This window comes from Struthio camelus, chromosome 1, assembly GCF_040807025.1.
Source record: "Struthio camelus isolate bStrCam1 chromosome 1, bStrCam1.hap1, whole genome shotgun sequence".
Taxonomy (NCBI): domain Eukaryota; kingdom Metazoa; phylum Chordata; class Aves; order Struthioniformes; family Struthionidae; genus Struthio; species Struthio camelus.
The window spans coordinates 6407730-6434173 of record NC_090942.1 but is presented as its reverse complement, the minus strand read 5'-3'; the positions used below and the strand labels follow the sequence as shown (position 1 = coordinate 6434173).

Sequence of the window (26444 nt, the reverse complement as noted above, 5' to 3'; positions counted from 1 at the left end):
TGACCTCTCAATCCTTTTAAAAACAAATGAACACATACCTGTTAAAATCAAATGTTCTGAGAATCTATACATGTATTAGACATAAGAGCTTATACGTACAAATATATCAGAGACCGAAGCTTTTCTCTGCCTGGCATCTCAGCTTCATTTTGAAAAGCCTTCTTTCTGAAAGCGTTTCTTCACTTTTCGTTTTACTGGTGACTGGATGTCATTTTGAGTCAGTCGCATATTAAGTGCAAAACAGGAAGGAAATTTTTGCAGAAAGACGAGGCTCCAGTCCTGCTCTGTGCTGAGCTATCTTCCCCTCTCACTGAGCCTGGAAAGGCTTTCTGCACCGAACAGTACAGGATTGGGCTCAAGTCTAACGTGAACAGTGATCTGTAAGAAAACTAGGTATTTGACTGACTCATTTTGACAGCATGGTGACAAAAAGGTACAAGCAAGAGAGCTCCATTCCTAGAGTTAAGAAGAAAGAAAAAAAAAAAAGCTTTCAAATGCTTTTTCTTTCAGAAATAAATATTGGTTTACATGTTATACTGATGTGCTAAAAATAAAATCTCATTGGCGCCTTTAACTGTCTTAACACATGTATATCGAGCCTGAGTGTTTCCAGGGAGATGCTGAGTTTGATGGTTGCGTGTTTGAACCCGTGGCCTTGCTCATCTAATCAGCCTGCCGTTGTCAGGTCCTCGACCTGTACTGCCTCCTTCTCTGTCTTTAGGAGGCTGGTTCCACTGAGAAGGGAATCCAGTTCATATTTTAACAGGAAAAATGCAGAAAGGCAGGAAAGACAAGCAGCCATGCAGCAAGTTTTAACAGCACCAGATACATTAGCACAATTAAGAGGCATCTGTGCTTTGGGAAGACCAAGTATCTATTTCTGGAAAGAAAATGATTTGTTGCAATTCAGTAAATTAAAAAAGTCCCCATAAATGATTCCATCAGCAAAATGCTGCACTTAGAGAAAGCAAATCCAGTCTAAATGTAAGGCTACTTTTATGAGCAACAGTAAAACATTCCCAGCTTATACCGAAGAAAAGCTTACAGGCTTTTTGAGGAGCAACCTCCCTTATCTCTTCCTCCCGAGGTGGAGCGGACTAGCAGAATTTGCAGCCTCGCATGATGGATAGTGTTGGGTTTATTTGTCTGCTTGCATTATGCTCTTTTAAAAGGTCATGGAGAAACTGCAAAGGCGAAAGCTGCCTGTTGGCTTTATCCTCACTGTGGCCAGAAGCCTCGGCGGGACTAAGTCTGGGTCTTCAATGAATGTAAGTAAGTGTTCAGGGGACGAGGGAGAAAGACTTCTTCAGGCAAGTGGCAGAAAGAGGGGTCGTTTGGATGCGGGCTGCTGGGAGAAACAAGGTGCACGCTGTCAAGGAGGCCTTAGGGGTGAAGGTGAAGAGACAGGAGAAGACTTTTCTTAGGAACCCAGAAGGACTGGCTAGGATCTGCTGCAAGTGAGCTGCTAACAGCTGCCAGGACAGACCTGAAAGAAAGAACCCACTCTGCAAGGACAGGTTTAGTTATAAATCCATACATTTCTATTCTGTCCCAGTCTGGGTTTTCTTCACAAAAGAAAAAAAAAATTATGCATTTAGATGCCTCTAGTTTCTATCCTAAAAAACTAGCTCTAGAGCTTACAGAGCCTTCTGGTGCCTTTGCAGAAGCGCTCTAAGGAAAGATTCAAGTGGATCTCCCTCAAAATTCTGGCTGAATCAATGTCCCAGCATAGTATAAATTACTTGACCGCTTTTTGCCTTAGCACTTCCATCTGCAAAATGGGAATTTAACAGCTGCATAAGGCTGCTGCAAAGAGAATTAGTTGATGTTTGTACAGTGCTTTGCAAGGCTAGCATTTTATTGCTACTTATTTGTTTATCCATCAACCCATGTTTTTCTGTTATCCCAATAATAATGCTCTACAAATAGTGCGTCTCTTCGAAGATGATGAAATCAGGATGTAGGTAGTAAGAATGGACTACTAAAGCGTGTGAGAGATGAGAAGACTGCTTCCATATGTTTACAGAAACATATTCGCAGAAAGAAAAAAAAAAGGCTATGAAACATAGTTAAACTCTTAAGCCAATAATTATATAAATATCCTGATTTTTCACTTGAAAAAAACCCCAGCCTCTCTTAATATAAGAAAAATAGAAGAGAAATTAATGTTACAAATTAGAAATATAGAAATGAACCTGAAACAAAATAAAATTGAACTGATCACCATAGGTAGGATTCATTTCTCCTAACTGCACTGCCTGCAAGTTCAATGCCCAACCTCCATTAGTTGTCGATGCCAAATGGAAGCAGGCACTCTGAGGGGCAATTAAATCCATTTTCTTTAGACATATTGTGTTTTGAGAGCTCCTTGAGACAGAGCTTGAGATCAAATGGGCAGATAGTTCTCAGTGTTTATACATAAAAACGCATTTGAGCTGCATATAAACTGAATCACGAGGGAAATGCAAAAGGAAAATGTAGAGTATACTCTCTGCTTTCATGTACCTCTCACAGTATTGTGCCTCAACTGCTGTGGCAAAATCCCGTATCAGGCAGAGAGAGTGCCTGCAATCCATTCCAGAAGGGTCCTGATCACACAAAAAAACCCAAACAGAGCTTGTAAGCAACTTGGATCCAACCCAAATTGCCAACATGTTTAATAATGCAAATAGTTGTGTCTTAGGAGCATACTGGTCTTCAGACAGCTCCTGGAATCATCTAGCTCAAGGGCACTGTAAGCAGAGGAGTAAATATAGTATAACGATAGGAATTCAATTTCTTATTATTTTTCAATCTTTTCATGACATCACTGTTTCTTTTCTAAACCTTCTACAGCCTCTCAACATCTTTTTTTTTTTTTTATCTATATATGGATGCTAGAGCTGGTAGTCGAGTGGAATTTACACTTGTGTCAAATAAAAGAAATGTGGCCTCTCTATTTTTATTCTATGTTTCCTTCTATCAGTTCATGGATCACACCAATCTTTTAACCGCAACAGCACAACCAGGGCTTTCTTACAGACGACTCTTTGCTGCGCTCCCGGAGTTACTGCTTCCCAATACCAGATTCAATACTCATATGCAAACTTTATACTCTTTATCCTAGACCTGTGTCCATGCTGCTATCCATATTTTTTACTTCCGCTCAGCTGACCGAGCAATCTAGGTCACTTCTGCTTTTTGTGCACTTGTAAGCATTATTTGCAACGATTTCACTGTTTTTTAATTTTTTTTTTTCCATATCAGGTGGGTTGTGTTGTGTTTACAGTTCTGGAAGAAAGTCAGTTAACACCTTTGTGACTGTCAGTGGCTTGCCTGCACCACTTAGATCTATTCACTTAGGTCTACTCGCTTAGATCCCTTAGATCCATATCCATAATAGGTCCGGTAAGAAGGACCTACCTTCTGCTGATCTCGGTGCGACTTAGGCTCTTGAATACATCTGTGGATTGGAGATTGCAGCTTGTTTATTCAAGCTGCCACTCGTTAGACCCAAAATAGAGTGTTACTGCCTTATAGTTTTAGTAACTGGATTATTCATTTTGGACTCAACTTTTCTGATGATTTGTGGAGATCAGTAATATGATTTACCTGACTTAAACACTCTGAAGACTCCTAGGTATTTTCCATGAGAACTACTAGACTGCAAGAAGTAAAAAGGGCTGCTTTTAGGTTGTGGAGATGCTTATTTTCATTCTTTCTGATCATCAGCATGCCATCTAATCCTGCATCCCTATCAAGCTATACTCATCTGCACTGATGTGGAACGCTAAAAGACTGTTTCATAGCAGACAATCCTGGAGCACCAGAAACGGGGCCTCATTTTATTCCCACTGAAGCAGATGACAAAAGTCTGTGGATGCTCACTGGGAGAAGGTTCAGATTTTTCAGTTTGTTCCCCACTGATAACAGGGGCTCAAAATGGCTGGTGTCACCCTATTATTCTCAGAGCAGACTTCACACACAATGCTTGTACATGAGAAACAACATCACTACTTCCTTACTATTCTGTTGGGGATTCCCACTGAAACACTGAACCTGCAAATGTAACTATGAGATCTGACAGAAGCACTGCAGTGGATGATATAGGAGCAGGTTTCCTTTTAGATTTGATCTTAGGAAAACACTGTGTGTTATAACAATGCAAAAATATCACTCTCCACAGAACATTATTTCTCTTTTGCCAGAAAATATGAAAGTGTACCAGAAATTTCTAGGTTTTTGTATTTCAGCATATAGTTCATGATATCTACAGTAAAAATAAAAAATTCTGAAATCAATTCTGTTATCGTTTTAAATGTATGATTCACTACGAGTAAACATATGTTTCTCTTTCTCCTTTTTTTCTGCACAGTAATGAAGTTTCAGGTAATAAAATGTGTTGCCTGAAGATAAGAGGTATTATCTAAAACACATTTCTGTCAATTAAATTGTCTTCTATTACTTCCACTGAAGCGCTAGCGGACTTTTGATTCCACTGATTTTTAAGAATACTGGAGAACACAAGACATTGGAATCGGAATGTGCACTGCTAATTTATGATGTTTAACCATAATGGAGATAGCACATAATACTTGGGAAATCGCTTTTTATTATGAATGAGTTCTTAGCATTTAACTTGTGCTTTTTTAATAAAGCTATATCTGCCACTGAAGCTTCTATTTTAACCTGTAATACCATTTGTGCTCTTATTTAGTGTTTTGTCCTAGTAATTAACTATAAAACATGCAATGAAATAAGGCTGAAGAACTATCCTCCCATACATTCAACTCTGTTTAGAGAGCTCATTGAGATAAAACTCAATCCAATGCTGAAATGCCAATGAGGTAAAGACTCCTGTGTTTTAATGGTATCAGGAAGTAGTATCTATTAAAATGAATGTTGTGGTGAATAAATGTCCTCAGAAAGGTGTGACTCACGTAATATATTTGCTACAAGCCGATGAGTCTATGAAAATTAAATGCCATGAACTCAGTATGCACATTTGCAGACAGTTCCAGTTACACACAGACGTTTTACTTCTAGCATTAAAGTCTGCTCCTTTCTCTTTCAATGAAACAGAGACTTCTAAGGGATAGTTGAGTCTCTACAATGGTGTAAGAGAGAAAGGAGTAGTCTTGGTCTTTGATTCACAGCGTGCTGCTCTGGAGAGCATGTAACATAGCCCAGAAACTGAAAGTGACTGTGTTGGTCCATGGTTGCCTGGCCGAGGGGACTAACCTCTTGAAGCTGGTGGAACTGTTCACAAAGCGTGATTTGTAATCATATAGGTTAGTCATTAAGGCACAAACACTTAATTTTAGCCCTCTGGATGTTAGGAACACAATTCACCTCTTTTAACTGTATAAATCTACACAGAAAGGTCTACATCTGAGTTAATTATTGTCATTAGTGGAGAGAAATAATTATAATATTTCAGTTTTAATGTATCTACAAAGGGAGGAGATGAATCAGAAGTCCCTTTTCTTCCCATTGGCTGTAAAAGAAGTCTACATGATTGGTTCAGATGCGGACATCTGCACTGGTGATATCTGCATTTGCTTGGGCAAATCCCATCCAGGTATCTGTTCTAAATTGGATATTGTGCTCCTTTTATCGTTAATAGAGACGAAGAACTCCAGACGACAATTCATTTTACACAGCACCTGTTTTAGGATTAATACCAGCGGAGGATAGGATGAATCGCCCCTTGGAACTGTCTCTTCTTTACTGTCTATAGGAGGAGCCTAGATAGTTACTGTAGACCGGATACTGTTTAGATGACTATAATTAAATGAAATGAATCTCAGCCTAGGGGACATCTCCTATAGGCCCAAAATACAATACATATTTCATCTTTCTGTTGGTGGCAGTAGGCAGCCTAGAGATCAGAAAGACACAATCCCTTTCCTGCCCTCATTTTGCCTATTACAGTAAAAAAATGGGCAGAGCAGGGAGAAAGAGAGGCAGCAGTAGGCAGGGGAATAAGCAGTAAAGATATAAAATTGCTCAGGTCTACTGTGACAACCCTCAGTTGCAGTACAATTGCAGCCTGAGGACTGCAACAAAAGCTGTGAATAGTTGTTCTGTCTCTGTGGTAGCAGATGGTGAGGATTATGGTTCTCTCAAGTACTGATAGCTTCCCTTGAGCAACACCTTTTTTCTTTTTCCTTTTTTTTTTTTCCCCACAGAAGGCAGACATTTATTTTAAGTGTGCAAAAATGTAACCTCCCTTTCAGCTCAGAAGAAAAGTGGCAGTGGGGTCACCTCGTTATCTTGTACGAACGTGTCTGGAGGTGATATCTGCTATGTAGATACTTGTTCATATACTCTTTCTCCCTCTGCTCTCCCTCATGAATTTCCTTGTGCTTTAAAAATAAAGAAAAATATGAAAAGGTAAATTCTCATTTGTTGCTAACACGCTCGTGATGGATATACAGAAAAAAAATTAATTTTATTTCAGAAATGGCTTTACAATCGCAGTCTTTATAAATCCTTGCCAATATGTATAGAAAATGGGAGTTTTCTTGACTTTATTTAGCAAAAAATAGAAAATTTAGATATCTCTAATTTATGCATGTCCACATAGTATACAAACATCTTAAAGAGGTCTAGTGTTCAGAAGATGGAGGGTGCTCTCCTCTCCATTGGAAAATCAGGCTGCTTAAGGCATCTCAGTTTAGGCCCCTGAGGGCTTCTCCTTCTGTATAAGAAAAAATCAAAACAGTCAAAGTCATGCCTAGAAGAAACGATAATATTAGAGGCGCAGCTAACCTAAAATGACGTCAGCCCATGGGATGTGACAGCTTAAGTAAGCTGAGAGTATTTCCTTTTGTCTTTATGGAAGCCAACACTTTGAAGGCAGTTGTTAGTACTTCTTATTCAGTATATTACAAGAGCACTGTCCCAGGAGTGGGTATATATTAAAAGGAGGCCAAAAATATTTTTTAATAACTTGTGGCAATCTTCGAAGGTTGTAGGCAACTATTAAAAAACAGCCATTCTAGTTATCAGAATATATATTTATTTTTTGGGGAGTTGTTACCTGAAGTGCAGTGCCGTTGAGTTTCAAAAACTGCTGAGGGCAACGTGAAGGACTGAAATGGAAAGTAAAAACTAGAAGCTCTTTTTTTCCCCTTTGCAACTGACCAAGCTATATAAAAGATGCCGTTTAACATTATTTAAGTTCCGCAAGTTCACACAGATGCTTCCCTCCGAGCTACGCCAACAGGCTTGAGAGATAATTAGAGTCAAAGCAGTCACCACAGTCATATCTGCTTCCTCCTCTTCTTCCTCATTCTCCGCTTCATTTTTTTTCCCCTTTTTTTTTCTGATCTCCTCAAGCAATTTTGCTGCTGAGGCATAGCCATGAAAGATAAAGTCTTACTGTCGTGGATGACTCCTTTTAGCTGGAAATAATAGAACACAGTCAGTTCCTTCCGTGCCAAAACTGTCTTTAGAAAGGCAGCAAGAGCACTGGAGTAGCTGCAAGGCTCAGGAAGTGAGAATGGTTGATACATCCAAGCTGGTGGTGACCTCAAGCTGGTGGTGACCTCCAGCTTTTCCTCTCTGATGCCTTTTCTGTAGTGCGTGTGAAATGGGCTTCAGCTCACTTTCAGCTGGGCACTTTACCACCCCAAAACGGTTACAGCCGGAAGGCTGATCACGACTGCGTGGTCTTGGGGAACAGACAGCGTCAGCTCTCAGAGCAGCCTCTTCAAGTGGGAAGCGAGGCCCCATGAGGGAGCTGGGTGCTGCAGATGCTTTTGTTGCCCATGCTCGTGGGTGATCACAGAGCACCTTAGTCTCAGGGGTGGTGAGTTGAAATCTTTCACAGACTTTAAGTTCACACAGAAAGCAGTTTTATTTCTGAGGATATGTTATTACTTTAAAAGATAAATAGTTTTAAAGGAATTAGCCTTTCCTCCCTAAACTGCTAGACCGTGTTTTTTAGGGGGGGGAGGTGGAACTGAAAGAGAATAGTCACAGTTATATCGAGTTCTGCTTCTTCCTGCTTTCCATTCAAGAACTGCACCTGCTCTTTTAAGCATATTTTCATCCTCGTTTGGGCTTAGGCTATATGGGATATGCTTATCAACAGGGAATGTCTGCATAGTTCCTTGGGCATGTACTGTGGATCTTACGATTAATAAAGAAGGAGGTGCAAAATGGAGCAGAAGGGTGAGCAGGCATGAATGTCAGGCCTGGAAGGCTGAGTTTGGCATCTAGGGCAATGGAGAACCAGTGATGAGTTTAAGCCTGAAAGCAAAGGTATCTCTGTGACTTCATATTAGACAAAGACGACTAATCTCTAGTTTCTGATTCCTCATTGAAACCCTTGTAATCAATTGAGGAGTAATTTATTTCCCAGACATGGAGGAAAGGGAAAAGTTCTTCTTGTATATTTTGAAATAGAAAGCAAGAGCTCTGGTGACACACTGAGAGAAAGAGGTAAGGCATCAAAAAGGCTTCCAGATTGCTACTCTCAAGGGTTTGCAGTCTCCTGAAAGGCAGAGCAGGAAGGCAGAACTTTTAAGTTTTGCAGTGTAGCTGTTGCTCCTGCAACATTCAAGCTTCTGGTTCTCCTTCCGTCCACAGGGAGCCGGCAGCCCAGAAATCTGCAGGACACAAAGCTTGGGACCAGGGCTTCCTTCCTAGGATAAATTATGGGAGAAGTATATTTTCACAGGAAGAGGTTAAACCACAATTTTCCGGAGAAAAGAAATTGCTACTTTCAGTCATCAGTGTTCGTGCCTGTAGGACTTAGATGCGTACACACACATGCCTTAAACTAGGTGTATGTGGTGTCACAGTTCACAGTGCAGCCCCACCATCTGGGGTGGAAGAAAGCGGCTTTGCAGAAGGCACATAGGAGCACTGCTCCTTCCTTGTGCTGCTTCCTGGAACTTACTGGAGGCAGTTTGGAAAATAGCTGTGATTTTAAAGGCTATTTCTACTGAGTCAGATTAAATTAAAGCTGGCTGAAAGAACTGGCTGCAGAGGACTCTCGACCAAGTGCCGATGGCCTATGGGAGTGGGCCCTAAATAGCACCTGGGGCATGGGGAGATGACAGTGTTTGAGCCTGAGCAGGTGAAAATAAAACAACTTTCTTCTAGACCCTAACATTTCCAGCTTTTTTAGGTAGTGTAAAGTTACCTTCTGGGAAATGATTCATCATTTATATCCCATTCAATTCATTATAGCTCATTGTTAAGAGCATTATGTTTTCCTCACCCATAACAATTCTCTTCACGCGTTGAACCTGAGCCCTACCTTTGCTTATCTGCTGAAGATTGATGCATTTCTGAATTTAACCCTCCATGACTTAGATCTGTTTTGTTAGCATACTTATATTTTGAATTAAATGAATATTTTCTGTCTTCCCAGAATTCTGTCTTTTGTTATACCAGAATTCAATCTCAGTCTTAAGAACAGATATTAAAACTCTTTCTCACCTTATTAGTTTTAACCTGAGAGAAGATAGTGTCATTCCAAGCTCCAGGCCTACTGAACCCAATTTCATGAACTATGAGCAAGACATGTTTTTGGAAAATTTAGAAGATTCCTTTAGCTCTTTCTCAGAAACATCTTCTTAACAGTATTGGTCATTCTTTTGCCATGAAAGATTCATTTCTACAATCTAGCCAACTTTTATCCGAAGTAAATGTAGAAATTTTCACTGCTATTGGATTAGCTGTACGAAAAACGATGGCAACATTAGGCTAGCATCTTTCATAAAGGTCAGGTAGGTATCTATCGCCCTTCTTTCTATCGCCTACAAATAACCTTTTTTGTTATTTAGTCATTTAGGTATTACTTACCACCATTTTCTACTTCTGAAATTTTAAATACTTTTAGGCCCTGAAACTGTATTTTTCTACCCTTTGGCTTAGGTGAGAGACAAGGAGCTTTTCTCTGTCATAACCTGTTACCATTTTGATATACACTTTATCACTCTTTACCTCTGTATTGCCTTGTTTGTCCTTGGTGTCTTGAGCTATTTTTAACAATTTATATTAAATCCTGACGTAATCATACAATTTGTGGAAAAGGCAGTTATGTGGTTCTCTACTTGTGCTTGTGTTATTTTCTTCAGAATTTGTCAAACAAATGTCTATGCACCCTGTGTATCATGATGCTGCATACAGCCATGACACTTTCAGAATTTCTACAGTTCACAATAGACCTCAAATCTTAATTTGAGGCAAAAATATACCCTTACAGCATTAATTTAAGGCAAAAATATGCCCTTATAGCCTTAAGAAATAATCTTACTAATTATAAAAGGTGCAGTTATTAATATATTGATTAGGTTATAGCCCAAAGACATATATATTGCATAAAATTTCCAATAGATTTCCGAGTAGGAATTGAAGCAACGATCATAATGTAATCAGGATGTGAGATTCATCACACTGTGTAGACATATCTGGCGCTGTAGATGTCTACATCTGAGCTGTATGGTCCAGTCTGCATCAGGACTTCTTTTATAGTCAATAGAGAGAGCAGGCACTTTAAATAGATGTTTCATCTGACCTATTTTGGACATCTATCTCAGGATAAGATGAATCAGGTCCTACAAATGTCTATTTCTGTCCCTGGACTCTAGGAGTCAAAAAAACTAGTTCAGGTATAAGCAATTATTTTGTAGACGTTTAAAGCAGGGTGAGCTGAATCCTGCATGAGGTGCCTAAAAAGCGTGAATGAATTTGTCTTTACAGCCTCTGTTCTTCATGAGAAAAGTGTTATTCCTGGTGCAGAATAATATTATATTTCATACATAGGGAACAGATACAAAGAATTAAAGGTTTAATTCCAGAGACACTGAGGTTCTGATACTGCAGTTTCTCTGAAGGAAAAAAAACACAGGAAAACACTTCACAGAGAAGATCTGTGGGACATCTAAGATCTGAATGCTGTGATACAGCCTAAAAACTAAACTGAAGCCTTACCTTGACCTCCAGCTGTATAACTCAGTACATTTTAGCAGTATGATACAAGTAACGTACAATATGTGAGGATCAGAGGGTAGCACACTGTGAAATGCAGCTGAGTAAGGGTAAATGTTAACTGATGTACATGAAGAAAAAGCCCCAACTTTTCCATATATACAGCTGAACTGCAAACTAGTTGCTGTCATGGAGGAATACGATCCGCATTTATGATGTTCGCTGTGTGTACTTGATTCATAAAGCTTGAACTGGGTCACAAAGTTTGAGTAGATACCTCAGGCACACAATATTGCATCTTTCTTTGATGGAACGAGCATAAAAGATGAGGTTTACACTATGAAAATGCATGGCGATACATAGAAAATTAATTTGCATATGAATGTAAGTTAAAAATTGTTGCTAGTCCTTCACTTGAACTTTCCTAGAACATCAAGAGAATAATAGTGAAAATAGCAATTAATATTAACACATACTGTTCAATGTTGCACATAACCAATATTCAGAAAACCTTTTTCTTGTCATATCAACAGGTATTAATACTGGAAGTGATTTTTTTAAGTATTCCAGGACTAAGACGCCTCATTCTACTTTACTCAGTTTTAAGGTTTTTTTTTTTTTTTTGCTTTCAGATTATCCTAAAGAAATAGTGTAAGATTCTCAGATATTATAATTTTGCATAGCATTTTTGCATTTGTTTGTCATTTGTTAACTGACACTTCTGAGAGTCATTCATTTCTTTTATGTAACTTTTCTTATCTTTGTAAGTGTATGCACATTTTTGCAGAAACAATGATTTTAATCTGTTCCTTGCCCAATTCCAAAGCACTGTTTTGTCTTTACAGGACTATTTCACTGTAATGAAGGAGCCATGCACTCAATCACAGAGATATTCTCTGTGTCTTTTATGGTCAGCCACGACTGTAGCCTACTGTGCTGTAATTTGTAGACCTCAAATGAGATGTCACCACGGTCATGTCAGAACATGAAGAATACAGTCTCCTAAATTGATAACGAAGGAGCAAGTCAATTCTGGCTGCTGATGCTTTAAGAACAACAATTAATCAGGGGACATCCCAAGATGAGGCCAGGAGCACCTTCAGCCTCTATTTGACCTTGACAATTACATCTTCTCAGCTGTGAGTGAAATAACAGCTCTGGCCAATGCTTTGGAGGGCATTTTTTTCTCATCAGCATTTTCCTTTGTTATGCAGACTGAAGATAATTCAAATAATTTTCAGCTATGTCTTTCAGGCCTGCCTTCCTATGGTCCCATGCTGTCCCAGACCGCACGTCCATGTCAGAACAGCTGGATTTCCACCAAAGGAGATGCTTTATCTGTATTTCTTCCAGCAACGACCATGAGGAGGGGATGTAAACTGCAGTATGTACTAGTATATACCCGCATGGGTACAAATAGGGACCAAAATTACGAGGTACAGCAGTGGTGCACATCCTCATCTCAGTTAGCAAGGAATTCCCGTGGCCAGGGTGTGCCTAATACACAAGCAAAGTGTACCGACTGTGGCCCATGCCACCACGTAGCCTGCCAAAGGGATAAAATAGCACCAGATACTTTTGCTTTTAAAATTTGTTCAAAATTAAAACTAATAATTTTAGTACCATTACATTTTATGCTATAGCCATATAATTTCAAAGTTTTTTACTTACACACTAATGGTGGGTAATTTTGCACGTAACTATAAAAATAAAATGAAATAACACCTAATCCACAAATCAGAGGAATGATAATTACATTTTCATATTGGAGAAAATCTCAGTACAGGAAGGCTGTCAAGTATTTGTTCAACTTTTAAGTAGGTGTTTACAATCTATTAAAAATATATAAATGCATGAACCCTTTAGGTCGATCAGAAAAAGGAAGACATAAATGCTTAAATTTAGTAGACAAACTGTAAAGAATAGAAATTAAAGATGCGGTTAAAGTGCTTTGCCGAACTGGTGCATTAATATTAACTTTAATTTTGAAGAAACACATGGTTCTCTGCACAGATCTATTGTATTAACACTGTATTAAAGAGTATGAATAATTTTTGTGCTCTTCTGTTTCTTTTTTCCAAAAAAATCACCTCATCACTGGCAGAATGGCAATCTAATGGGTGACATTATTAAATATGTTGGCAAAGAACACAGGAATAGAAAGTGCCTGTAAAGGATTTCTCACTTGATTTCATTCATAAATTTAAAAAGTTGATCAATTACCACTAAACTTCAATGCTAGGGCCATAGGATAATACAGGTTGGACAGAATCAATAGAGACCTCAGGAGGTATCTACTTCACTGCTGCCCCTATGAGATATGACGAGGTAGTTCAGAGCTTTAGTTAGTCAGGTCTTGAAAAACTCCGCGGACAAAGACTGCACAGTCTCTCTGGGCAACCTGGCCACTGCCTGACTGTCCTCATGGAGGAAAAGCACTTGCTGGTGTCTAAACCTCTTTCTAGCTTATGCCCGCTATCTCTGGTCTTCCCACCATGTAACACTGAACAGCTTGGCTTTGTCTTCTCAATGGCCTTGTAGTTACTGGCAGGTTTCTACTAGTCTTCCTAAAGCCATCTCTTCTCCAGCTGAACAAGCCCAGTTTCCTTAGTCTTTCCTCACAGAGCAAGTGCTGTAGACCTCAGCTGCGTTGGTGGCTCGCCACTGAACTCGCTCCAATTTATCAACCTCTTTCTTTATGGGGGGGACTAAAACCGAATGCACTATTGTGCATGTAAACTAATAACTGCTAGTTAGAGGAGAATAATCACTTCCCTTGATCTCCTGGCTCCGGTCCTGTATTAGCAACCCAGGACAGTGTTGGCTTTCTTTGCTGCCAGGACACACGCCTGGCTTGTGTTCAGCTTGCTACCCACCAGGAACCCCAGGGTCATTTTCAGCAGAACTGCTCCCCAGCTATGCAGGTGGTAGTCCATCTAAGGCATAGGACTTTGCATTTACTCTGTTGAATTTCCTGAGGTTCCTGATCCTCCTGAATGGCAGCCTTCCCCTTGAAAGTATTGATTGGTCCCCGATTTGATGCCAGCTGCAAGTTTGATGAGAGTGCACTCCATTGCCACCTCCAGATCCTTGATGAAGAGGTTAAAGAGGACAGATCCCAATGGAGATCCCTGAGGTACCACACGTTTTACCTTGTTACTCAACTTGTGACACTTGTTGCCTAGCTTACTTTTGTGACTTTGCAAATTTTCCTTCTTAAGAATAGCTGTTTATGGAAAAGTAGTTTAGCATAACATGTAAGTGGGAAAGACAACCACATCTGCCTATTAAGCATGTCAGAATCTATAATATAGATTTAACTTCTCATCTCAAACCTCAGAGCACTGTAGCAGAGCTCTTTCTCCTACACCTCACTCCACTGGACTGCATTACCTACATTTTCTTTTATAGATAGTTTCTTACTTCCAGGACCCTGATGGGTCCTGCCTGTGCCCTTTAAATGGAATATTCATTTTAAGAAAGAATGAAAGAGAAGTAAAGAAAATTTCAAAACCCACTTAAAATATCTTCTTTAGGGAGAATGCTTGATATTCCCCTGCATTTAACAGATGAAGTTGCAGACAAAGTCTGGAAAAAAAAAATCACTCATGGGTCACCAAAGCAGGTAAGCCCTTCTAACAGGGACTTTAGTACTGTGGTTGGTAGGATCAAAGGACTGTCTAAAGAGATTATCTTTGGAGAATTGTCTTTCCTAATTGACTTGTGTCTTCTGGGGCAATATAAAAATGCTGCCTTCTGATCGTGTTCTTTGCTTGGAACGCGAGACCTGTTTTCTTTTCTTTTTTTTTTTTTAAAATCAGTATTAGTCATATATGTCCACTTGTCAAATTACAGTAAACAAGATTTCTAATTAGTTAAGGAAAATCTTTTATTTTCATATCAAATTCTGGCATGAATACCCATGTTCTTGAATAGTCACACATGCATCATGAGAAGCAGTTCCTGAGGCTTCCAGTGTTCTGCTTGGGTGATGCACAATTCAATGCTACTTATCGACTTTGCACCAGAGATTTCTCTTACAGCAGTCACCCCAGTACAACATTTGCAAACCCACATCCCCCGAGAGAAGTAAATGGACCAGAAACAGATCTTGACATTCAGATAATGACACTAGGGTTTCAACTTGTTATCACCATAGCTCAGAAGATGGTGTCACACGTTCTATGGGACTACATAAAAGAAAATAGGTTCTTATCACAGAGATTAAACAGGAATGCTGAGGAAAAAGGATTTTATTTGATAAAGTAGGCAGTAGCTACTCGGGCCAAGGAAGTTACAGAGTGTTATAAAAGGCCCATTTCTTGAACAGGAGGGAAGTATTCAACCAGTGCTCAAATTTAATCAATAGAGACTTGCTGGATTATTTGGCCACTGCGGAATTAGAGATTCAAGGGTGGTTAGTGCCTTAGTTGTTCATCTCGACCTTTCCCTTCTTGTTCATTTTGTGATCTTCTATGCAACTTTCCTGTGTCAGAGAGCTAAGATGTAGCTGCTCTTTCCTTTGCACAGAGCGGAGGGAATGGTGAGCTCAGCTTAAGGAGTAATAGTTTTACAGGTCAGGATGAACTAGTTCCAAGTACCTTTCCTGTTCTTCTGCTCATACATGATGGGACTGTATGCAAAATTATGACCTTGGTTGTATTCCAACAGCTGTTTCCATTGCCATATGCCGGGTCTGAGAACAACCCCCTATCTGCTCTGGGAAAACTAGCAGATATTACCTATCAGTATTCTGGGAGGTGCCTTTTTTTTGCTGTGTGAATGATCAAGTACTTCTGGCTCTTCTATTTCCTTCAGTCTTCGCAGTCATATCAGAAAGAAACGATGATCTAAGATGCTTCTTCATGGAGATGGTGGGGACCTGGTGCACAGGGGAGATGCAGTTTGCAGTGAGTGCAGATTGCCTAGGAAGGAAGTGTGGATGTTTGAGCTCTGCGGCTTGCGATGCAAAGTTACTGGGAACACTCTCTCAGCTGCTAACGCAGCTCATGGCTCTGCTTCAGCCTCTTTATCTGTTTAAACAAGGGAAAGGGGCAACTGTTCCTTCACCTCCTGGATTAATAAACTAAATGTTTGAGAAAGTGTTCTGAGATTAGCACATAACAGATGTGTTTTGCTTCAAACTCATCTTTTGGGGTATGCATATATCTCTTTAAAGTAAATTTGCAGTCAACTGGAAAGGAAGTAGATATAAAGACAGGGAAGAAGAGGAGAGTTCACAGCACCAGCTTTAGGCATTTTGACTAATATAGTTTAGCTAGTTAGTCTCCTTCTGACTGGCTAGTCAATGGATACCATTAGCTTCCTTCAGAGGATGATTCAAGGCATTTCAGCCAGGGACCTGATCTGAACTGCAGTCCGAAGAAGCTAGTCTTTCTTCAGCGACTATAGAGGGAACCTGCTGACAGAAGCTGGCTGGAAGGACGGTGCCCTTGCAACGTGCAGTACAGCTAAGACTGTAGAGTTGGATAGTACATGCTGCATTTAAGAGCTGATAGACGTTTTTGGGGTATATATTTTTACATGCCTGAAAGGGCATCTTAAAAAACCTTATTGTTGAGACTTTACTTACTTAGATGTTTGAAGTCAATTTGCTACTGAAAGATGCCAGAGCTCCCCCCACTTCCCCTTTTTCCTCTTCCTTTTACTCAGTTTTCAGTGCAAGAGACAAAATCATGAGAAGGGGTGAAAAGCCTCAGGCAAATGGTACTTTAAAAAGTATTTCAAATTGATGTTTTAAGGAAATTTTTCATCAAAAAAAAAAAAAAGCAAGCAAAATAAACGTAGCGTTACTTATTGCTTTCTGTAATAAAAGTTATTTGGCTTTTCTTTTCAGCAAAAAGCAGCATCTTCTAACCTGCACATGGAGTCCCATCATGGGCAAAGTGCTATGGTATTTCCTTGTTTCAACGAGGCTTGTAGTTTGGTTAAAGCCCTGTCTAGGAGAACTGGGCATTCGCGTTAGCTGTGCTTGGGTTAATAGCAATAGGTAGTGACTACTGCTCGGTGTAACTGAAGAAATGTATCTTTGACTGCACCAAGAAAGAAAAATGTTGCAAGAAAAAATACTTGGCTCCTCTCCTGCAGCTGCTGCTGAAGAGAATACTGAATAAAAGGGAGAAGAAAACAAAGCATCACAAAGGAAAAATCAGCTCCTGTTATGTCTTCATCGTAGCTGACTAAAGTTGGATTTCAAAGTACTTTTCAAGCTGTTTGGATACACATCAACTTGTAAGGGTAAAGGGAAGAAAAAAGAAAAGGAAAGAAGCTCACCATTTTTTCAGCCCTGAGCGCCAGTGAATTATATTTTCCCTCATGTTTCTTTGCAAGTCTGCTCTCTCTTTATTGGATAGTTTTATTCATGTAGCAAAGTATTAACTCAGCAGTAAGCTAACAGCCACATAGAGTTATGGGAGGACACATCTGACTTTTCTGCTGAAATATAATATTCTTTACGAAACGATAGATTGTACAGAGAAAATAATGACTCCTGGGAGACCGAATGTCTCAAGGGGCTAGGTTGTACAATAGGACTTTCAATTTCTACCTCAGCACTTTGCATGTAGACCGGGTTAGTAATGACCTGAAACTCCTGTCTCACACGTCCGCAGTTCCTCATGCTTTGCCATTTATAAGGGAGCACTGGGAATGGCATTTAGGGAACATCAGGGAAAACAAATTCTTAGCTCACTTATTCTACTGTAGGAAAAGCAAAGAATTTGCCTCCCCTCCAGTTTAATCACTCAAATCCTTGAGGAGAACCTCTGAACGCTTCCACAAGGCCATTTAGGCTGTTTCTCCCTGCCATGGCCTCATTAGATGATTCAGTCACCAGTTACCTAATTCCCCCTTGGATGCCCCAAAATGACAGTATGCAAAAACAAGCCTAAGGTAGTTCAGCTAAGCTATTAGCATAGTCAAAATAGGCTCGTTACTGGCAGAATATGAGGCTTGTTATTGGCTGAACTGGCTAAAATGACATTCCTGAACCCTGCAAAGAGAGCTTTTAAGTAAGATTCATGCATAGTCTTAGCAGTGACTGAACTATTCAAAAATATCTGGCTGTCTGGACTGTTTGAGCACAATGGCTTGTGATAGCTTGAGCTGTATCATAGAGGATATAGGAAAAAAAGTAGTGCTTTTAAAAAATGTTAAGACGAAGTGTCTGTAACCTGCATGTAACCTTGCTGTCAGGTGGACTGTTTACCAGCTACAATATAGAAAAGGCTTTTAGGTTTGGTCTCACAATGTTCTTAATTAATTTAGCTGCAATGGGAGCTTAAATTTAGGTGTCCAGTAGGGAACCATTTGGTCCTTCTCCAACTGATGGAGAGGAAGAGACAGCTTCCAGAGTATTCCTCTTAACCTGAAATAGGTGACTATGATGAGCAGAGTCATTTGCCTTCTGGAAGTAGCCATCCACTTCCATTCCCTAGAGAAAGAGCCTGGACCTTTGGCACAGATAATGCAAGACTTTTACATTGCTAATATGAGATGAGATGAAAGCTGCCATAAAGTTCTCAGAACCTTGACTAGGGCCCCAGGTTCCCCTTTGCCTTATAGAGCCACCTTAAGGAAATTCAAAGCAAACTGGCATGCCGCAGGCTAGCATTTTGGATTTATATAATGGAAAAATTGGTCTGAGATTTGTGGAGTAGAATAGTGTAAATGAGAAAAGGATCCTGGAACCAACGATATTTTTGAATGAGCCCCAGAACTCAGTGGTGCGTCGCTGAATCTCTCAATGTAAAAGCACATCTGCCAGCTACGCAGCTTTCTGCATAGCAGAGAACAGCCTGCTATTGCTCCAAGCGCTGTGTGTCTAGCTCAGGCAGTAGGCAGCTGTATTTTGGTTATGAAGTCCAAGCCCTATTGACAGTCTGCTGGAGTTTCCCAGCCTTCCTGGAACAAAACAATACCAGTGATTGGAGGTGGGGATAAGGAATAATCCCTAGCATGATTAACAGCCTGGGGTAGTTGCTAAGTAGGTGTTTATTCCACAGTGCTATGGAAAAAAACCCACAGTCATTCTAAAGCTAAGGTGGCTACATAATCATGTGTTTTATTTAAAATTTGCTAAGCAAAAATGCAACTTTCTAGCATGCTCTTCAAGGCTTTTCTAAATGTCTCAGCAACCTTTATGCTTACAGGTTTTCTTTTCATTCCCTCCACTCCTTTCTCTAGCCTTGGTATAATTTTCACTTGTTCATATCAAAGTTGCCTGGCTGCAATAGAGAATACATTTCAGAAACGGATTTTGAAATAAGGGAGAAGGAGAGCTGAAAAGATTTTATTCTCTTCCCATCTCTCAGCACCTCTCACTGTGACACCTCTCAGAAAGGGCCACACTTCAGCCTGATGCCAAAATGTCTCCTTAACACCCACTCTGTGTCCTCTGCTTGATAAACAGCTGGAGAGTTGGATGAGAGAACGATTTAAAGCAAGCATGGTAGAGAGGGCAGCAGGAACATTCAATTTCTCCAAGAGTGCTCAAATATCCAGTTACAATAGAGGTAAATATTACCTGTTGTAGTGTCCTGATGTGTATATTGACTTGTTTCCCTTTGTGCCAAGAACTTTCACGGTGACTTTATTATCAGCACTTGCAAAACGGGGCGACACCTGTTTGAACTCAATCTGTGCCTTTCAATTCGTCGGGTTAGAGAGGACAATCGTACAATGGCATTATTCATTTTTAAGTGTCAGTAGGTATGATCAAGCTGTCAGCGTGACTCAGATCAGAACCAAGGGCTTTGTGGTTTTGTGTCCAAAGTTGTGACTATGTTCAGAGAAATACTGATGTGTAGAGAAGCCATTTAAAGTGATTAACAATACCCACAAATAAGTGATAAAAGTCATTATTTCCAGACCTGCTACCTACTCCTCAGGTAACAACTTCAGGAACAGACTGCTGGCTGAGTTGAAAGGCCAGTGGATTCTCTGTTTTGTCTGGCAGGGAAGCGGAGAGGAGCAAAATTCCTCACTGTTTCCTTGATCCTTGTTTTCTACCAGTATAAAGAGTCATTTTCAGCAGGAGCACAGAGTGCTTCTCTCTAGCAGTGTCCCCCATCCTGCTGCGGTCTCTGTGATATGGGAGGGAAGAGCTCTTCACCCTGGAGGCTGAAAACCCAGATCTTCCACTTTTCTGTTGAGTGTTCAGACTATTTACCCCTATTGGAGGTACAAATTTCATTGTTGCCATTGTTTTTTTCCACACGGAGCTTCAGATCTGCTCTTTTTGGTACTTCTCAAAGTGCCAAAGTTAAAAGTTCACCCGAGTACTTTGGTACTCAAAAGGGGGCTGTGCAGCCTGCGTCCCAGATGGATGGAAAAGCTGGTACACGTTGTGCACCGATAGAGATAGAAATCTGATCTGGATGGTTTGGATCGTCTTTTAACAATACTTGTGTTCCTCATATTCCTCCAATGGATAGGAATAGATACTTGACTTCAGTAGAATGTACAATCCTCTCATTCTCTGCTTCTCTTCAGACACTATGCTGAGAAATTTGGTGCTTGCTTTGGTGGCTCCTTCAGGGCTATGCACCCTGGGCTATTCGGTCACCTATCAGCCTAAATTAGATGCTGTATAGACAACAGATCCTGTTCCATGTTATATACTACAGATCTAGGTCTTGAACTAGTAGGGACAACTATGGACTTCATTCTAAACCAACAGAAACCCTCTCAAAACCCCATAATTCCGCAGATTGAACAGTGATAATTTATCTCTTTCATAAAGCTGTAGTTTTATTCTTTCCTTTAAAAAAGAAGGCACTGTAGGTTTTCAATGTTTGAGATTTCCCTGCCTCCCCAATTTGTCTTGTCATTGTTAAATCTTATCTCTACTTCTTTGTTTCCACCGTTCTTTTTAAAGAATCATAATTGGTACGATTATCCTTGCTATGAGAATAATTAGCTATAGTTTTTTGACACATTAAATAGGGAACATTATATTTTAAGAAGCATGCACTGAAACACCAAATGGTACTGCTTTGAATAGGACCATAGAGAAGAGGCTCAGGTGAAAAAATTGCTAATTTTAGCAACTTGAACTTTATACCTTTATAGAAGAAAATTAATCTCTCAGTAGTTTGTGCCTGAGAAACAGACAAAGCACTGTGGCCTCTTTTCAAAACAGACCTTTGATATTTTCAGCGGTGGAAGACGGTTGCACAGTGAATCATCCCCTGATGTGTCCACCAGACCCTTGCTCTTACAGTTTATAAAATAAAGTGTTTGATTCCTCTCTTCTATGGCTGGATAAGTCAACCTCTAATGCAAATAGCATCAGCTAGTAACACTTGCATTTTAGATATGAAAATTTTCAATAGGGACTTGAGAGATGTCACATCTCAAAAAATAAAGGTTATAGAATTTCAAGTGCTTGAGCATTGAAAACTGTGTCCCATATTTAGCAAGACTAACTGTAGCAAAGTGGTGCATATAGTTACCTGCATCATGTTTGAGAGGTATAAGATTAGCCTTGTTAGCTGCCAGAACAGCCTTCCTCCGCTGAACTTAGCAGGAGGTTTGCCATTAACTTTGGCAAGACTATTTTGAGAAATAGTCAATTGTTGACCTTATTGACGTATCTTAGTTTTGTAGAAATGCACTGAGGAACACTGTAGGCCTGAAAAGCTTGCTGGCATGAGTGAATTACAGTGATGAACTGGTCTAGTAATGACCCTGTTAACAACATAGTTATTGAACACATTTTTTTTTAGTTAAAAAGGAGAATGAAGATGTGATAATTTGATTGAAATGTAAGTCTTGAATTTTTTTATAGAGCTGACTGTGGTCAGGAGTAAACTGCAATATTATAATTATTTACAGAATATATATTATCATTATATATAAGTCAGTGTTGAATAGTAATGGATGATGCTGTAAGTTTAATGGAGCTAATTGCTGTAAGTAGCAATTGATATCAAATGATACCTATATATACAATAGCATCAAGGAATTCTTTTAAAAATTGCATATTAATTAAATTAAAAATTGCTTTATTAATGGAATCTTCTCCCTTGCAGCTTTTCCCACGTGGTTATTGGTGTTAAGCTAAAAAAGGTAAATGATTACCTGGACTTTATCCATACAGAACACTAACTTCACTTCTGCTTGAGTAGGTCTCTGACTTCCGTACTGATTCAGCATGACTCATCCGAAGCAAATCTAGCGAAGGTAAGAGACATTATTTGGACGTTCAACTCCGTAGATAGTTAACACAGGCTTCAATCCAGATCTTGGATTTTAAAGCCCACAAAACACACTTGCAACTATTTCAATCATGGGGTATTTCTTAAAGAGTAAATTCACTTCTGGCTGTTCTGGGTTCTCCAGCTGCCCATATCGGCACCTCAGCAGTCTGGGCGGGAAACATCTCCTCCGGGAGCAGGAATCTCAAAGTTTCAACACTCTTCTCATCTGGATATTTAGTAGAAAGAAAATTCAGCTTCTTGCCCCACACTGAACACACAGTCACTAGAAGAAGAAAGGGAAATAACAGTCAGTCTGAAACACATTGTGTGACTCAGACATATATGCTCAGTTCCTGGAGTTGCTGCATCAGTTCTGCAAAGTTCTGTAAACTTTAGTAGATTATTTTATTCTCTGTGTCTTAGCATCTGTAACTAACTGGGTGGGGGTAGGTCTTCATCTAGCCCCAAGTAAGATTACATATCCCCAAAGCAAGTCTTCCCTTCTTTGCTCGTCGTAGCTAATTATATTGTAAAGTCTGTGGTTCAAGGATTAATTATTATTACATGCTTTCATCTGGCACATTGGGCCATAACTGTGCTCCACAGTATAAACAAAGAACAGTAAAATTACAGGTACTTTAGATCCCTAGAAGATGACTAATAAATTAGCAAGTGCTTTTGATTTTTCCTTCTACTTCATTCTGCCAGCTACTTAATTCTGTTTCTTTCTGCCAGAATATTTGGTACTTCCAGAACCCTTTTCCATTTTGCTTAAATTATGTAATTGTTAATTACTTCAACATTTTGTGTCCACTGATTAGTTGTCTACAAAGAAACATGTAGTTTACACATGGCTGCTTGCCCAGTTGATTGCCCTTCTAAACTAGACATTACCAGAACCAGTGGCATACCGTTAAGAGGACACTGTCTGTTTCAAAATACAACTGAAAGTGCCTTGCCTTTTCCTTTCTTTGGAAGGTGTGTTCAGGGTCCTCCCCTGTTAGAGATGCTTTTCAACTTCTGTCACTATTTTGACATTTTGATGCATCACTGGGGAATGCTGAAACAGTTGGTTTGACACTGATGTCACAACCTTCCATCTTTGCGTGAAAGCATCTATTACTGTATTTCCACATCTAACCACAATCTAGACACTCATGACAAACCACAATAGTCATGTTAGTCCAAGTGAAGGAGAGAAAAGGAAAATCTTCACAGCTCACTAGCAAATCACCTTGACTCTGCTAAAGCAAGAGGAGAGCGCTGATATTTCACGTCCCTTTGAATGGAATCAGCTCTTCATGCTGGAAGGCAGTGGCAAACAAACGCGAAAAAATAAGTGAGGGATTTGGATATACGCGGGAAAAATTATGGCTAAGCAAGCACTAGAGCAGGTTGGATGGGATTATGAAATCCCCATCCTTCCAAATTTTCAAAACTTGACAGGAAGAAGACCCTGAGCAACCTCATCTAATACCAAATTTAGCTGTCCTTTGTGCAGAGGGGTGGACTAGATGACCTACAGAAGTCCCCTCTGCCTAGCTTACTGTATGATTTTAGGATTCGTCCTGCATATACCTGCCACTGAATGTAGAGGGCATCCACATGATTAGCCTTTTAGATGATTAAGTTAGATGAGATATGGCCCATTCTAAGGCTGAAGCTATTCTGAAGGACAGAAGGAAAGTATGCAAAGCAATATTAGAAAAGAGACACAGTTACACTATTGTATCGGAAACCCATGTGCTCACACGTGACAGAGGCCACGAGGAAAGTCGAAATCCATAGAAGGGTCCTTTAGAAGTTGTATGTGAAGAACACACAGTGTGATCTCAACCCCATTGCCAAGGGCACTAACTAATGTCACGAAAAAGTATGGTGAAGAGACAGTATTGTCCTCAGCTTCATGATCTCTGTATCAGACTCCACTTCCAAATACCTACAGGCAGGTGAGCTGCGTCCTACCCTATTGGTAGAATTGAGACTTCTTGGTGAAGTTATTTATTCCCTTTTTAGGGAGAGTATTTTTCTTTGAAGTAAGCCCAGTTTAGTTGCTCCCTACAAAGGCGGTGGAGGGATAAAAGCATCTTAACAGCATGGTACAATACATTCAGCATCTGGCTCTCCTTCTGGACACACTTCTTTCTACCCATTCCTCACATGGGGAAATTAAGGCAACTATGCTTCTAACTTAATTGCCTCAGGTACATAAAGGAGGACCACTGTCTGCATTAAGTATTGGTGCAGATTAGCTACTCTGGTGTAATTTCATATCCTGGCTTAGCGAGCGTTGATTTCTCCATGCAGACTCCCCTCAAGCCCTAGATATCTCAAGACTTTCTGGAAACTGCATATAATCCTGAACGGGGGGTCATTGCATTAACAAGATGATTTTTAAAGGAAAGTGACCAAAAAGTTGCTGTACAGCTTCTAAATTTTTAAGTTTTCTAAAAAATTCAGAGTTTTTTCCTTCTTAGTAGCTATTTATGGACTTTACTTTGAATAATGTTAGATACTCTGCTATGTCTCTATGGTTTCCTTTCTGATAATTTTCTGGAACATACTTTGAAAATTTGGCAGTCCTATGATCTTTCTTTATGTTATGCATGCTAACAGATTTCAGCTGAGACTATAAAGTAAAGGTAAATAAAAAATACTGTTCAGAATTCTGTCATCAAAATCAAAATTAATATATATACTAAACATCACTCACTTTGTTAGAGCAGTTCAGACTGGATAATCACAGACCCACTTTTAACACTGGCCCAAGCTTGCTTTCTCTGCCGTTGTACCTTGCTGTCACTCATTTCATCTAAAATTATTTGACAAGATCCTTGGGCCAACAACTATTTATTTGTTCTATAAAATGCCAGCAGACTTTAGTGGCTGAGTTGAATAATAGTGTTGGTGGGAGAGTAGGTGGTTTTGCTGTCAAAGGCAATCGTTAGCAACTCCATAACCATGCTTACGTTTGGCATAACATCCCGAACAGCTTTTCTGTGCTGCATTTCAGAATGTGATGAGAAATATTTGTGATATTGAACAATGTTTTATATCTTACAATGTTCCAAGTTCTAAAAATCCCCCTTCATTTAGGATTTTCCTGTGCTTTCAACTGTGGTAGCTAGGGCGTTAACTGACTAACCCCACTTCGGTGAGGATAGCAAAAGGAAAGCCTGATTATACCATGGAGAGGCATATCTGTTCTAGCTTTACTTGAGATAATCTTGGTAAAACTATAAGTGAACATGTAATAACTTCCTTTTCCTTAGAAAAGTACCAGCTCGGAGACTCCTGTTGCGGTCCATGCCCAGGCAGCTACATTTTCTCTGCTGCTGTTATCCAATTAGCTAGCAATTAAATAATTGCTTAATTATCCAACTAACCAACTGTAGCTGGCTCTTGGTGTTTGAGTCATTCCTTCATTTCACTGTATGCGGACATGGCTTATTACTTTTCAAATCTGATTGTGGTCTATCACTGGTGGATTTTAGTGATTTTTTTTTTTTCTGTATTCAGTGCTGAGTATTCTTTAAAATTTAGCATATCTTAGCTAATACATTTTCAGATCATACCTATTTTCCCAGTCCAGTGCTTACCATTGCCTGTTACATCTAAGTGCAAGTCCAACAGGATGGCGCTCCTTGGGTGGGAAATACTTTAATCCATAGTTTCTACTTGCTACCTCCCGGAACATAATTGCTGTTTGGAATTTTCTTTTCCTTGGTTCCTTTAGCATCATCCAACTTAGTGGAATTCACAAGAAAATGGGATTTCATGGATACCAATTGAATATAATTGGCACCGAATGCTCAAGTGCAGTGATGCTGTGTTCAGATGCATGCAGTTGCAATCATAGCCCCCTTAGGGGCTAAAATACTGCTTGCTTTGTGTGCTGGTGTGAATGTTACTGTTTGACTTAGAGAGTCTGTTAATGTGGAAGAACTCAAAATGGTACAATCAATTGTAGAGGCAGCCATCGGTCTCTTCAGTTTCCTAATTCTATTTTCCTTTGTGAATAGTGTGTAATTATAAAGGAAGATACAGATTGTGTCCTTCCAGTTATAGCACTGTATGTTGCTTAAAACAGTTGTCAACATTAAAAAGGAGCAGTTAATGCATTTCTTGCTGTGTATTTCAATATCTACTCACCATTAAACTCCTACTGGTCAAATTTTCCTTTGGTATATTGGCTAAAACATTTGTCAGACTGACAGATATGGATATAATTTATAGATTTCTAAGTAAGCAAACAGGGAACATGCATGAATATAGATTTCTACAGTAAGAGGC

The 26444-nt window shown here is 39.6% G+C and overlaps 2 long non-coding RNA genes across 3 annotated transcripts; one reads left to right on the top strand and one right to left on the bottom strand.

Annotated features, from left to right (window-relative positions):
- The first annotated feature begins 1040 nt into the window (after positions 1-1040).
- Positions 1041-12982, top strand: LOC138069193 (uncharacterized). Of its 2 annotated transcripts, none has more exons than XR_011144010.1 (3): positions 1041-1268; positions 11775-12068; positions 12184-12911. It is a non-coding gene; the product is annotated as an uncharacterized lncRNA (long non-coding RNA). The 2 variants fall into 2 exon arrangements; XR_011144014.1 differs by lacking the exon at positions 1041-1268 and adding an exon at positions 7522-7795 and having other exon boundaries at positions 12184-12982.
- A 2265-nt stretch (positions 12983-15247) lies between these two features.
- On the bottom strand, positions 15248-22408 carry LOC138069204 (uncharacterized). The gene is made up of 3 exons (XR_011144024.1): positions 22270-22408; positions 22033-22125; positions 15248-15854 (listed from the first exon to the last, which is right to left on the bottom strand). It is a non-coding gene; the product is annotated as an uncharacterized lncRNA (long non-coding RNA).
- Positions 22409-26444: the final 4036 nt, after the last annotated feature.